General features: G+C 33.1%; 1 protein-coding gene across 1 annotated transcript in view; it reads right to left on the reverse strand.

The window, feature by feature from the left end:
• The window catches only part of Wg (wingless), a 63,534-nt gene that overhangs the window by 31,010 nt on the left and 19,571 nt on the right, over positions 1-12,953 (reverse strand). The window lies entirely within an intron of this gene.

A 12,953-nucleotide genomic window follows, 5' to 3' on the forward strand; every position in this document is an offset into this window, starting at 1 on the left:
AAACCGGAATTTGAAGTGTAATACCGTTCCGGAGTTATCGTCCATCAAATTCTAAATTTGATTTTTGACTATAGACTTAAGAAGGATTTCGTCTAACACAATGAAAATATTCAACAACTAATACGAGAAACGCAGTCAGCGGTGCAAAATTAGTCCAGAAACTGAATTTCAGTCAAATTGGAATATGTTTTTTTTGACCCATTTTTTTGAAACCATTCTATAGCCAAATATTTTGGATTTACATAACTCGCTTAAACGGACCCCGATTTGTATGAAAATCACCACTTTTACTAATTTGGCACCCCTGAATAAGAATTTGGCTTCAGAAGCAGTCTCCGTTGCACTCCGATTTTTTTTTAATTTTCTAACCATCGACATTTCTAAAAAATGATAACGCCCTACATTTTTGTCCGTCGATTCCAAACGGACGTAGTTTTTGTCCTCAAAATTAACCAACACTAGTAGAAAACTTCAAGAAGTCGACCGGTGAAAACCGGAAGTCGAAGTTTAATGCCGTTTCGGAATTATCGTCCATCAAATTCGAAATTTGATTTTTGACTATAGACTTAAGAAGGATTTCGTCAAACACAATGAAAATATTCAACAACTAGTACGAGAAACGCAGTCAGCGGTGCAAAATTAGTCTAGAAACTGAATTTCAGTCAGATGGGAATATGTTTCTTTTTACCCATTTTTTGAAACCATCCTATAGCCAGATATTTTGGATTTAAATAATATCAAGATAACTCGCTTAAACGGCCCCGATTTGTATGAAAATCACCATTTTTACTAATTTGGCACCCCTGAATAAGAATTTGGCTTCAGAAGCAGTCCCCGTTGCACTCCGATTTTTTTTTAATTTTCTAACCATCGACATTTCTAAAAAATGATAACGCCCTAGATTTTTGTCCGTCGATTCCAAACGGACGTAGTTTTTGTCCTCAAAATTAACCAACACGAGTAGAAAACTTCAAGAAGTCGACTGGTGAAAACCGGAGCTCCAAGTTTAATGCCGTTCCGGAGTTATCGTCCGTCAAATTCGAAATTTGCTTTTGGACTATAGATTTAAGACTAATTTCGTCTAAAATAAATGGGAAAAAGTTTACGATTAAGTTGCCCCCCCCCCCCTTTCTATTATCCCAATTGAGATAGGGTGGGTGGGCGGGGCTTATATTTTGCCTTTGTTTCTTAAAATGTGTAGTCATCTTTTCATAATAAGAAATTTAAAACATGTCTAAAATGGTAAATTTGTATAGCGAAATATCGATTTTGCGATTACGCTCCGCCTCCCCGGCTGACAACGAATGAAAAATTCATCACGACTGAGATCTAGACGGATGGGTGGGGCTTTTCTTTTGGTTTTCTTTTTAAATTAATACATTTCGTTTCCTTTGAATAACACGATTACTTAAAAACATATTTCACATGGTAATCTCTCACAGAAAAATAAGGATTTTACGATTAAGCTTACGACGAATAAAAAAAATCATCAGAATAGAGATAGGGCGGGTGGGCGGGGCATATACTTTGTCTTTTTTCATTTATATATACGGCCGTCTTTTCACAACAATAAACTGGTCAAAATGGTACAGTTTTGCAAGGAAATATGCATTTTGTAATTAGGGGCGGAGCCTAATTGCAAAATCGATATTTCCCTATACCAATTTACCATTTTAAACATGTTTTAAGTTTCATGTTGTGAAGAGAAATCTACACATATTAAAAGAAAAAACCGAAATGTAAGCCCGCCCACCCGCCCTGTCTCAATTGTGATGATTTTTTTTATTCGCCGTTAACTAAGGAGGCGGAGCTTAACTGCAAGATACTTTTTCTTTACAAAAAAAAAATAAAAACATGTTTTTGAGTATCGTGTTGTTCAAAGAATACTATGTTTGTTAAGTAAAAAAAGAAAAATATTTACCCGCCCACCCACCCAGTCTCAATTGTAGTGATTTTTTGTATTCTTAGAAACCTAAAATACGTTTAAAATGGTAAACTTTTGTAGGAAAATATGGATTTTACAATGAAACCCCGCCCCTCGATCTGACAACGAATGAAAAATTTATCAAAATTGAGATCGGGGCAAGTATGGGTGGGGTTTAATATTTGGCTTTATTTTTTCCTTAATATACATATTCTTTGAACAACACTCAAAAACATGATTTTAATTTCTTCCAGGGAAATGAGGATAATTAAACTCCGCCCTTCAGCTTACGACGAATAAAAAAATATATTCACAATTGCGATAGGGCGGGTGGGCGGGGCTTATCTTTTGCCTTTTTTTTCTTTATATGTGTAGTCGTCTTTTCACAATAAGAAACTTAAAACATTTTTAAAACGGTAAATTTGTATAGGGAAATATCTATTTTGCAATTACGCTCCGCCCCTCCGTCTGATGGCGGAGATTGAGACGGATGGGTAGGGCTTTTCTTTTGGTTTTTTTTTTAATTAATTCATTTAGTTTTCTTTGAATCTTACTATAACTTAAGAACATATTTCACATAGTAATTTCTTGTAGAAAAATAAGCATTTTGCAATTAAGCTCCACCTCCCGGGTGACGACGAATAAAAAAAATCATCAGAATTGAGACAGGGTGGGTGGGCGGGGCTTTTATTTTGCCTTCTTTCTTTAATGTATATGGCCATGTTTTCACGACAAAAAACTTAAAACATGGTCAAAATGGTACATGGACAAGGAAATATGGATTTTGCAATAAGGGGCGGAGCCTAATGGCAAAATCGATATTTCCTTATGAAAATTTACCATTTTAAATATGTTTTAAGTTTCATGTTGTGGAAAGAAGTCTACACATATTAAAACAAAACGGCAAAATATAAACCCGCCCACCCACCCTGTCTCGATTGTGATGATTTTTTTATTCGCCGTGAACTAAAGAGGCGGAGCTTAACTGCAAGATACTTATTCTTCACAAAAAATTAAAAACCCCGCCCACCCACCCCGTCTCAATTGTGATTATTTTTTTATACTTAGTAACTTAAAACATGTTTAAAATGGTAAATTTTTGTGTAGGGAAATATGGATTTTCAATTAGGCTCCGAAAACCGGAACTCGATATTTAATGCTGTTCTGGAGTTATCGTCAGTCTAATTCGAAATTTGCTTTTTGACTGACGTCTGAAATGGACTCACTGGAGCATAATTTGTCCAAAAACTAAATTTGAGTCTGTTCGGAAAACTTTTTTTTTTTAAACCAAATATTTTGGATTTATATAATATCAAGGTAACTCGGTTAAACGACCCCAATTTGTGTGAAACTCACCATCTTTACTAATTTGAGACTCCCGAATAAGAATCCGACTTCAAAAGTAGTCTCCAGAGCACTCCCGATTTTTTTTTTTAATTTTCTAACCATCGACATTCCTGAAAAGTTACAACGTCCTACATTTTTAGCCGTCGATTCTGAACGGACGCAGATTTCGTCCTCAAAATTAACCAACGCGACTAAAAAGCTTCAATAAATCAAATGGTGAAAACGGGAACTCGAAGTCTAATGCCGTTCCGAAGTTATCGTCCGTCAAATTCGAAATTTGCTTTTTGACTATGGATTTAACAAGAATTTCGTCTAAAAAAGTGGAAATATTCAACAACTGACGCCAGAAACGGACTCAGTGATGCAGAATTAGTCCAGAAACTAAATTTGAGTCCGATTGGAAAATATTTTTTGGCCCATTTTTTCAAATGATGGCCAAATATTTTGGATTTACATAATATAACTTTTTCAAAAATACAACAGAGGAACCCCCGAAATCCTTTCAAATTCTTTAAAAAATAAAACAAACGAAGCCCCCGAGATTCTTTCAAACTCTACTCTTTAAAAAATAAAACAGGAGATTGTTTCAAATTCTTAAAAATACTAGCAGCCCCCAGGATTCTTTTAAACTCTTAAAAATAAAACAAATCTGTAGCCCCCGAGATTCTTTCAAACTCTTTAAACAATAAAATAGGAGCCCCCGAGATTCTTTCACATTCCAAAAAAAAAACTAGCAGCCCCCGGGATTCTTTTAAACTCTTAAAAATAAAACAAATCTGCAGCCCCCGAGATTCTTTCAAACTCCTTAAAAAATAAAATAGGAGCCCCCGAGATTCTTTCCAATTTTTTAAAAAATAAAACAGGAGCCACCGATATTTTTTTAAACTCTTTAAAAATAAGACAACAGGCGCCCTTGAGATTCTTTCAAACTCTTTTAAAAATACAACAACAGGAACCCCCGAGATTCTTTCAAATTCTTTAAAAAAAAGTACTAGCAGCCCCCGGGATTCTTTCAAACTCTTAAAAATAAAACAAATCTGCAACCCACGAGATCTTTCAAATTCTTTTAAAAATGAAATGACAGGAACCCCCGAGATTCTTTCAAACTCCTTAAAAATAAAATAGGAGGCCCCGAGATTCTTTCAAATTCTTTAAAAAATAAAACAAGGGCCACCGTGATTTTTTTAAACTCTTTAAAAATAAAACCACAGGATCCCCCCGATTCTTTCAAACGTTTTTAAAAATAAGACAACAGGTGCCCTTGAGATTCTTTCAAACTCTTTTAAAAATACAACAACAGGAACCCCCCGAGATTCTTGTAATCCTTTAAAAAATAAAATAGGAATCCCCGAGATTCTTTCAAATTCTTTAAAAAAATACTAGCAGCCACCAGGATTCTTTTAAACTCTTAAAAATAAAATAAATCTGCAACCCACGAGGTTCTATCAAATTCCTTTAAAAATGAAATGACAGGAACCCTGACCTGACCTGACCTGACCTAACCTGACCTGACTTATTTTGTTGGTCGGAAAAACCTTCAAAGGCTCCCCAAACCTAACCTGACTTGACCTGATCTTACTTGACCTGACCGTGTAATTTTAATTGGGTGGGGAGGACCTGACCTGACTTGACTTGACCTGACCTAACCTTTTTTTGTTGTAAAATTCTTCCTGGACGTGACCTGACCTTGAATAATATGGACAGCGGTTTATTAAAAACAGATGTACATTATCCAAGAAGAAATTTTTTACGTTTAGAAATGCCCGTGACAGGGATGAACAGCCTCTGGTAAAGGTGTGCATAATTTCACGGAAATCGAATTGGTGGCTCGAGTGAAACTGTAAACACGTTAGAGATTCCAATCGGTGAATGACAACACACCTAACTCCAATTTTTTGCCCTCCTTTTACGACCTGTCATCAAATTTACGACTTTTCATTGATTTCTAAAGCCAAATGGCCTCCGTTTGCTCCCTGTCAGTTCCAATAAGCAGTAATCGATAGCCATTCCAAACGATAAATCATCATTTGTCCACCCGAAGATTCTGTAAAGCTGTTGTGGCTTAGAAAGCACGAATTGCGCTATGGTTTAATTTAAGGTGATGTTTTTATTGGCAAGCAGTGAAAAACGCACCCACTCATCCATCATTATGGATTTATGGACAGTAGCAGCATCGGAATTGAAACGAATGTTACAGGTACTTCATGGTACTTAAACACTCTTTCAAAATCGTCATTGTACTCGCACTCAAAAAAAAAAAAAAATCTTCACACAGAGTTGACTTTTTGAAAAAATTTTTACTGAAATATTCAAGCTTGTCTCGATATAAAACGCGCTCAGACGCAGTAAATCTCGGCCGGTATGAGAAATGAAGATGTATTTTGTACGAGAACATCTACCTGCCACCCGGCTAGAGCACAATGCCGGACACCTGTAGCGTTTGGCCCACGCGATCTTTATACGTAGTGTCAGTCGTGGTTGTGGATGCTCCATTATCGAGCGATTCCGAGCAAAAATTAAACAATAGCACCGACATTGAAATAAAGACGCGCCGGACATCGCCTTGAGTCACGCAATGTCGAATATGACAACCTACTTGTTTATGGCCGTGTTGAAGAAAGGAATCCGTTGTCACGCGTCGTGAAATGCCAGCTATTGATCGTACATCGATTTTTTACACGGACACTTATCGAACCGGATAAATCATAATCGATGACTTAAGCACAGGACGATACAGAGGGGAGAACTGGAAAATCGTGGTGGAAAGGAACTTAGTAATAGAGCCTTTTACATAATTTGGTGGTATTATTATTTTTCTATATGCTCAAAATCGTCAAAATTGAGATAAATAGGAATTAATTAATTTTGGTAAAATTTAATATGTAACGTCAGGTCAGGTCAGAATACTTCGACTTTCAGTTTTCACCAATTAACAATAATCCAGTCAAGTCAGGTACATTGAGTTCCCAAAAACTTGGATAACAACTTCCGGGGTTCTTCAAGGATAACTTAGGTTCATTACTTTTCATACATTTTATTAATCAAAGATTTTTAAATTCAAATGAAACCATTTTTATTTTTATTATTTTTTTTTTTGGAAACATTTTGAAGTTGAATTTCCTATGTGTATCCGTTATTTGAGAGATATTACAAAAGTGTCTTTGGAATCTTAATCTAGAAAAAATTGTTTTTTTATTAAAATAGAGTTTCAATTTCCTCATTTGAAGAGGATTCTCGTATAAGCTAGTCTTCGTTTGAAAATTATTTTTACGTTTTTTGGAATGTCTTGGAATTTTTTCGATTTTTTTGGAATTGTTTGGAAATTTTTGGAATTTATTGGTATTTTTTGGATTGTTTTACTTTTTTTTCTAATTTTTTGCAAACTATTTTTATTTAACTAAATAATTAATCACTATTAATTGAACCATTAAGTCTGGCTACGTTTCTTCTACTAACTAGAGATTTTTCATTCAGAATATTTAGGAAAAATTTTTGATTATTATTATTATTCGGGATTATTTGAAAAGTACAAATCTATGCAAAATCCGACCAATTTTGAACGAAATTTTCTAAATTTCACTAAATACATTTTTTCGGGCCGCTGAAGTCGCTACCGCTATCATTTCTTCGATAACTCCAATGGTTTTTCTAGAATCGTCTTTTGAAACATTAAAAAATATACAAAATACCCCAATTTTCGACCAATTTTTAATAAAATTTTTGAAATAATACTAAGAATATTTTATTGTGGATTTCGGGCCGCAGAAGTCATATCCGCTTTCAATGGTTCTTCAGAATCGTCCTTTGAAATATCTAAAAATTTACAAAATCCGCCCAATTTTCGACCAATGTTCAACAAAATTTTCGAAATTTCACTAAGTATATTTTCTTGTAGATTTCGGGCCGCAGAAGTCATATCCGCTTTCATTTCTTCGATAACTGCAATGGTTTTTCCAGATTCGTCCTTTGAAATATATAAAAATATGCAAAATACCCCAATTTTCGACCAATTTTCAACAAAATTTTCGAAATTTCACTAAATATATTTTCTTGTAGATTTCGGGTCGCAGAAGCCATTTCCCCTTTCATTTTTTCGATAACTCCTATGGTTTTTCCAGAATCGTCCTTTGAAACATTCAAAAATATGCAAAATTTTCGGCCAATTTTCAACAAAATTTTCGAAATTTCACTAAATACAATTTCTTGTAGATTTCGGGCCGCAGAAGTCATATCCGCTTTCATTTCTTCGATAACTCCGATGGTTTTTCCAGAAACGTACTTTGAAACTTTCAAAAATATGCAAAATCCGCCAAATTTTCTACCAATTTTTAACAAAATTTTCGAAATTTCACTAAATACATTTTCTTGTAGATTTGGGGTCGCAGAAGTCATTTCCGCTTTCATTTCTTCGATAACTCCAATAGTTTTTCCAGACTCGTACTTAGAAACTTTCAAAAATATGCAAAATACCCCAATTTTCCACCAATTTTCAACACAATTTTCGAAATTTCACGAAGTACATTTTCTTGTAGATTTAAGGCCGCAGAAGTCATATCCGCTTTCTTTTCTTCGATAACTCTAATAGTTTTTCCAGAATCGTCCTTTGAAACGTTCAAAAATATGCAAAATACCACAATTTTCCACCAATTTTCAACAAAATTTTCGAAATTTCACTAAATACATTTTCTAGTAGATTTCGGGTCGCAGAAGCCATATCCGCTTTCATTTCTTCGATAACTCCAATGGTTTTTCCGGAATCGTCCTTTGAAACATTAAAAAATATGCAGAATACCCCAATTTTCGACCAATTTTCAACAAAATTTTCGAAATTTTACTAAATACATTTTCTTGTGGATTCCGGTCCGCAGAAGTCATATCCGCTTTCATTTCTTCGATAACTCCTATAGTTTTTCCAGAATCGTCCTTTGAAACTTTCAAAAATATGCAAAATACCCCAATTTTCGACCAATATTCAACAAAATTTTCAAAATTTTACTAAATACATTTTCTTGTAGATTTCGGGCCACAGAAGTCATATCCATTTTCATTTCTTCGACAACTCCAATAGTTTTTCCAGAATCGTCCCTTGAAACTTTCAAAAATATGCAAAATACCCCAATTTTCGACCAATATTCAACAAAATTTTCAAAATTTTACTAAATATATTTTCTTGTAGACTTCGGGCCGCAGAAGTCATATCCGCTTTCATTTCTTCGGTAAATCCAATGGTTTTTCCAGAATCGTACTTTGAAACATTCAAAAATATGCAAAATACCACAATTTTCCACCAATTTTCAACAAAATTTTCGAAATTTCACTAAATACATTTTCCAGTAGATTTCGGGTCGCAGAAGCCATATCCGCTTTCACTTCTTCGATAACTGCAATGGTTTTTCCAGATTCGTCCTTTGAAATATCTAAAAATTTGCAAAATCCGCCCAATTTTCTACCAATTTTCAACAAAATTTTCGAAATTTTACTAAATACATTTTCTTGTAGATTTCGGGCCGCAGAAGTCATATCCATTTTCATTTCTTCGATAACTCCAATGGTTTTTCCAGAATCGTCCTTTGAAATATGTAAAAATATGCAAAATCCGCCCAATTTTCGGCCAATTTTCAACAGAATTTTCGAAATTTCACTAAATACATTTTCTTGTAGATTTCGGGCCGCCGAAGTCATATCCGCTTTCATTTCTTCAATAACTCCAATGGTTCTTCCAGAAATCTTTCTTTGAAATATCTAAATATTTGCAAAATCCGCCCAATTTTCGACCAATTTTCAACAAAATTTTCGAAATTTCACTAAGTACATTTTCTTGTAGATTTCTGGCCGCAGAATCTAACATTGCAAATCGAAAAATTGAAAAATGAAACATCGAAAAATTGCAAATCAAAAAATTAAAGAAACGGAAAATCTAAAAATTGAAAAATTTAAGATTCGAAATTCAAAAAATAGCCGATGGGAAAATGCTAAAATCTAAAATTGCCAATCGAAAAACTGAAAAATCAAAAAATTAAGAATTGAGATACTTTAAAATTGAAAGACTGAGATAATTAAAAATGGAAACATCTAACAGATAAAAAATTGAAAAATTGTAGAATTGAAAAAATGAATTAAAATCGAGAAACTGAAAAATCGAAAAATCGTAAATCAAAAAATTATAGAAACGGAAAATCGAAAAATTGCAAATTTAAGACTACAAGGTCAAAAAATAGCATATGGGAAAATAGTAAAGTCTCAAAATTCAAATCGAAAAATGAAAAAATCAAAAAATAAAAAATTGAAAAACTGAAAAATCGAAAATCAACAAAATTAAAAATGAAAATATCTAAAGGATGAAAAATCGCAAGATTGAAAATTTTAAGACTGAAAACTCAAAAAACAGCAGATGGAAAATTGGTAAAATCTAAAAATTGAAAAATTAAAAATTAAGAATTGGAAATAATTTCGGAGGCTTCCATGGTAGGAATCAATAAAAATATAAAATTGAAAAGTTGAAATAAAAAAATTAATTTTACCTATTTCGAAATATTTGTTTTGAAATTCACATTTTTTTTTCAAAACTTCTACATTTCGTATTGGCAATTCTGGAAAAATGCAAGAGATTTTCAAAGAAATGAAACTTTGGCAAACTTCTAAAATTTGCATTTTTATATTAGGTTGTTCTTTCTTAAAATATATTCTAACCCGAAATATAGAAAACATTTTTTAAATTTTTTATTTAATATTATGACAATTTGGTGATCAAGTTTAAGCAATAAATTTTAGTACTACTTTCCTAAACATTCGATTTGCGCTAATAGTTGTTTTCAGTGGATACTAAATTTTGAATCTTGGTAATTTTTTCATTAATCGTTTCTTCAGGATTGATAATTTTAAGTGGAGCTTTATCTTTAATTTGTAGACGAAATCTTCTTGATCAAAGTGTACCTTAAAATATAATTTTAAAAATACATAAGAATCGACTTTACAGAAGTAAATAAAAGTTATATCCGCTTTCATTTCTTCGATAACTTCCAATAGTTTTTCCAGAATCGTCCTTTGAAATATATAAAAATATGCAAAATGCGCCCAATTTTCGACCAATTTTCAACAAAATTTTCGAAATTTCACCAAATACATTTTCTTGTAGATTTCGGGTCGCAGAAGTCATATCCGCTTTCATTTCTTCGATAACTACAATGGTTTTTCCAGAATCGTCATTTGAAACTTTCAAAAATATGTAAAATACCCCAGTTTTCAACCAATTTTCAACAAAATTTTCAAAATTTCACTAAATACATTTTCTTGTGGATTTCGGGACGCGGAAGTCGTATTCGCTTTCATTTCTTCGATAACTCCAATGGTTCTTTCACAATCGTCCTTTGAAATATCTAAAAATTTGCAAAATTCGCCCAATTTTCGACCAATTTTCAACAAAATTTTCGAAATTTCGCTAAATATATTTTCTTGTAGATTTCGGGCCGCAGAAGTCAAATCCGCTTTGATCTCTTCGATAACTTCAATGGTTTTTCCAGAATCGTCCTTTGAAACATTCAAAAATAGGCAAAATACCCCAATTTTCGACCAATTTTCAACAAAATTTTCGAAATTTCTCTAAATATATTTTCTTGTAGGTTTCGGGCCACAGAAGTCATATCCCCTTTCATTTCTTCGATAGCTCCAATAATCTTTCCAGAATCGTCCTTTAAAACTTTAAAAAAATGCAAAATACCCCAATTTTCGACCAATTTTCAACAAAATTTTCGAAATTTCGCTAAATATATTTTCTGGTAGATTTCGGGCCGCAGAAGTCAAATCCGCTTTCATTTCTTCGATAACTCCAATGGTTTTTCCAGAATCGTCCTTTGAAACATTCAAAAATATGCAATATACCCCAATTTTCGACCAATTTTCAGCAAAATTTTCGAAATTTCACTAAATCCATTTTCTTGTAGATTTCAGGCCGCAGAAGTCATATCCGCTTTAATTTTTTCGATAACTCTAATGGTTCTTCCAGACTCGTGCTTTGAGATTTTCAAAAATATGCAAAATACCCCAATTTTCGACTAATTTTCAACAAAATTTTCAAAATTTCTCTAAATATATTTTCTTGTAGATTTCGGGCCGCAGAACTCATATCCCCTTTCATTTCTTCGATAGCTCCAATAATCTTTCCAGAATCGTCCTTTAAAACTTTAAAAAAATGCAAAATACCCCAATTTTCGACCAATTTTCAACAAAATTTTCGAAATTTCACTTAGTACATTTTCTTGTAGATTTCGGGTCGCAGAAGCCATATAAGCTTTCTTTCTTCGACAACTAAAATGGTTTTTCCAGATTCGTCCTTTGAAATATTTAAAAATATGCAAAATCCGCCCAATTTTCGACCAATTTTCAACAAAATTTTCGATATTTCACTAAATACATTTTCTTGTAGATTTCGGGCCTCAGAAGTCATATCCGCTTTCATTTCTTCGATAACTCCAATGGTTTTTTCAGGATCGTCCATTGAAACATTCAAAAATATGCAAAATACTCCAATTTTCGATCAATTTTCAACAAAATTTTCAAAATTTTACTAAATCCGTCTTCTTGTAGATTTAGGGCCGCAGAAGTCATATCCGCTTTCATTTCTTCGATAACTCCAATGGTTTTTCCAAAATCGTCCTTTGAAACTTTCAAAAATATGCAAAATACCCCAATTTTTGACCAATTTTTAACGAAATTTTGGAAATTTCACTAAATACATTTTCTTGTAGATTTCGGGCCACAGAAGTCATATCCGCTTTCATTTCTTCGATAACTCCAATGGTTCTTCCAGAATCGTCCTTCGAAAGATCTAAAAATTTGCAAAATCCGCCCAATTTTCAACTAATTTTCAACAAAATTTTCTAAATTTCACTAAGTACATTTTCTTGTAGATTTCGGGTCGCAGAAGTCATATCCGCTTTCATTTCTTCGATAACTCCAATAGTTTTTCCAGAATCGTCCTTCGAAACTTTCAAAAATATGCAAAATACCCCAATTTTCGACCAATTTTCAACAAAATTTTCGAAATTTTACTAAATACGTTTTCTTATGGATTTCAGGTCTCAGAAGTCATATCCGCTTTCATTTCTTCGAAAACTCCAATGGTTTTTCCAAAATCGTCCTTTGAAACATTCAAAAATATGCAAAATACCCCAATTTTCGACCTATTTTCAACATAATTTTCAAAATTTCACTAATCGAACAGACAAATCATAATCGATGACTTAAGCACAGGACGATACAGAGGGGAGAACTGGGAAATCTTGGTGGAAAGGAACTTGGTAATGGAGGGTTTTGCATTATTTGGTGGTATTATTTTTCTCTATGGTCAAAATCGTCAAAAAATGAGATAAGTAGAAGTTAATAAAATTTAGTAAAATTTAATGTCAGGTCCGATCAGCTCAAGTCAGGTCAGGTCGGAATCCTTCGACTTTCAGTTTTCACCAATTAACAATAATCAACTCAAGTCAGGTAGATTGAGTTCCAAAAAACTTTGATAACAACTTTCGGGGTTCTTCAAGGATAATTTAGGTTCTTTACTTTTCGTACTTTTTTTTAATGATATCGTGACTGTAATATCAACAAATTAATTTATGTAGATGATCTTAAAATTTTCTGTGAAATATGCTCACTTCATACTCGTATGTTTGCGCTTTCAAAACTGGCC

The sequence above is a fragment of the Zophobas morio genome, unplaced genomic scaffold, assembly GCF_036711695.1.
Source record: "Zophobas morio isolate AGI-343-1 ecotype UQ-CSIRO unplaced genomic scaffold, CSIRO_AGI_Zmor_V1 ptg000022l, whole genome shotgun sequence".
NCBI lineage: Eukaryota > Metazoa > Arthropoda > Insecta > Coleoptera > Tenebrionidae > Zophobas > Zophobas morio.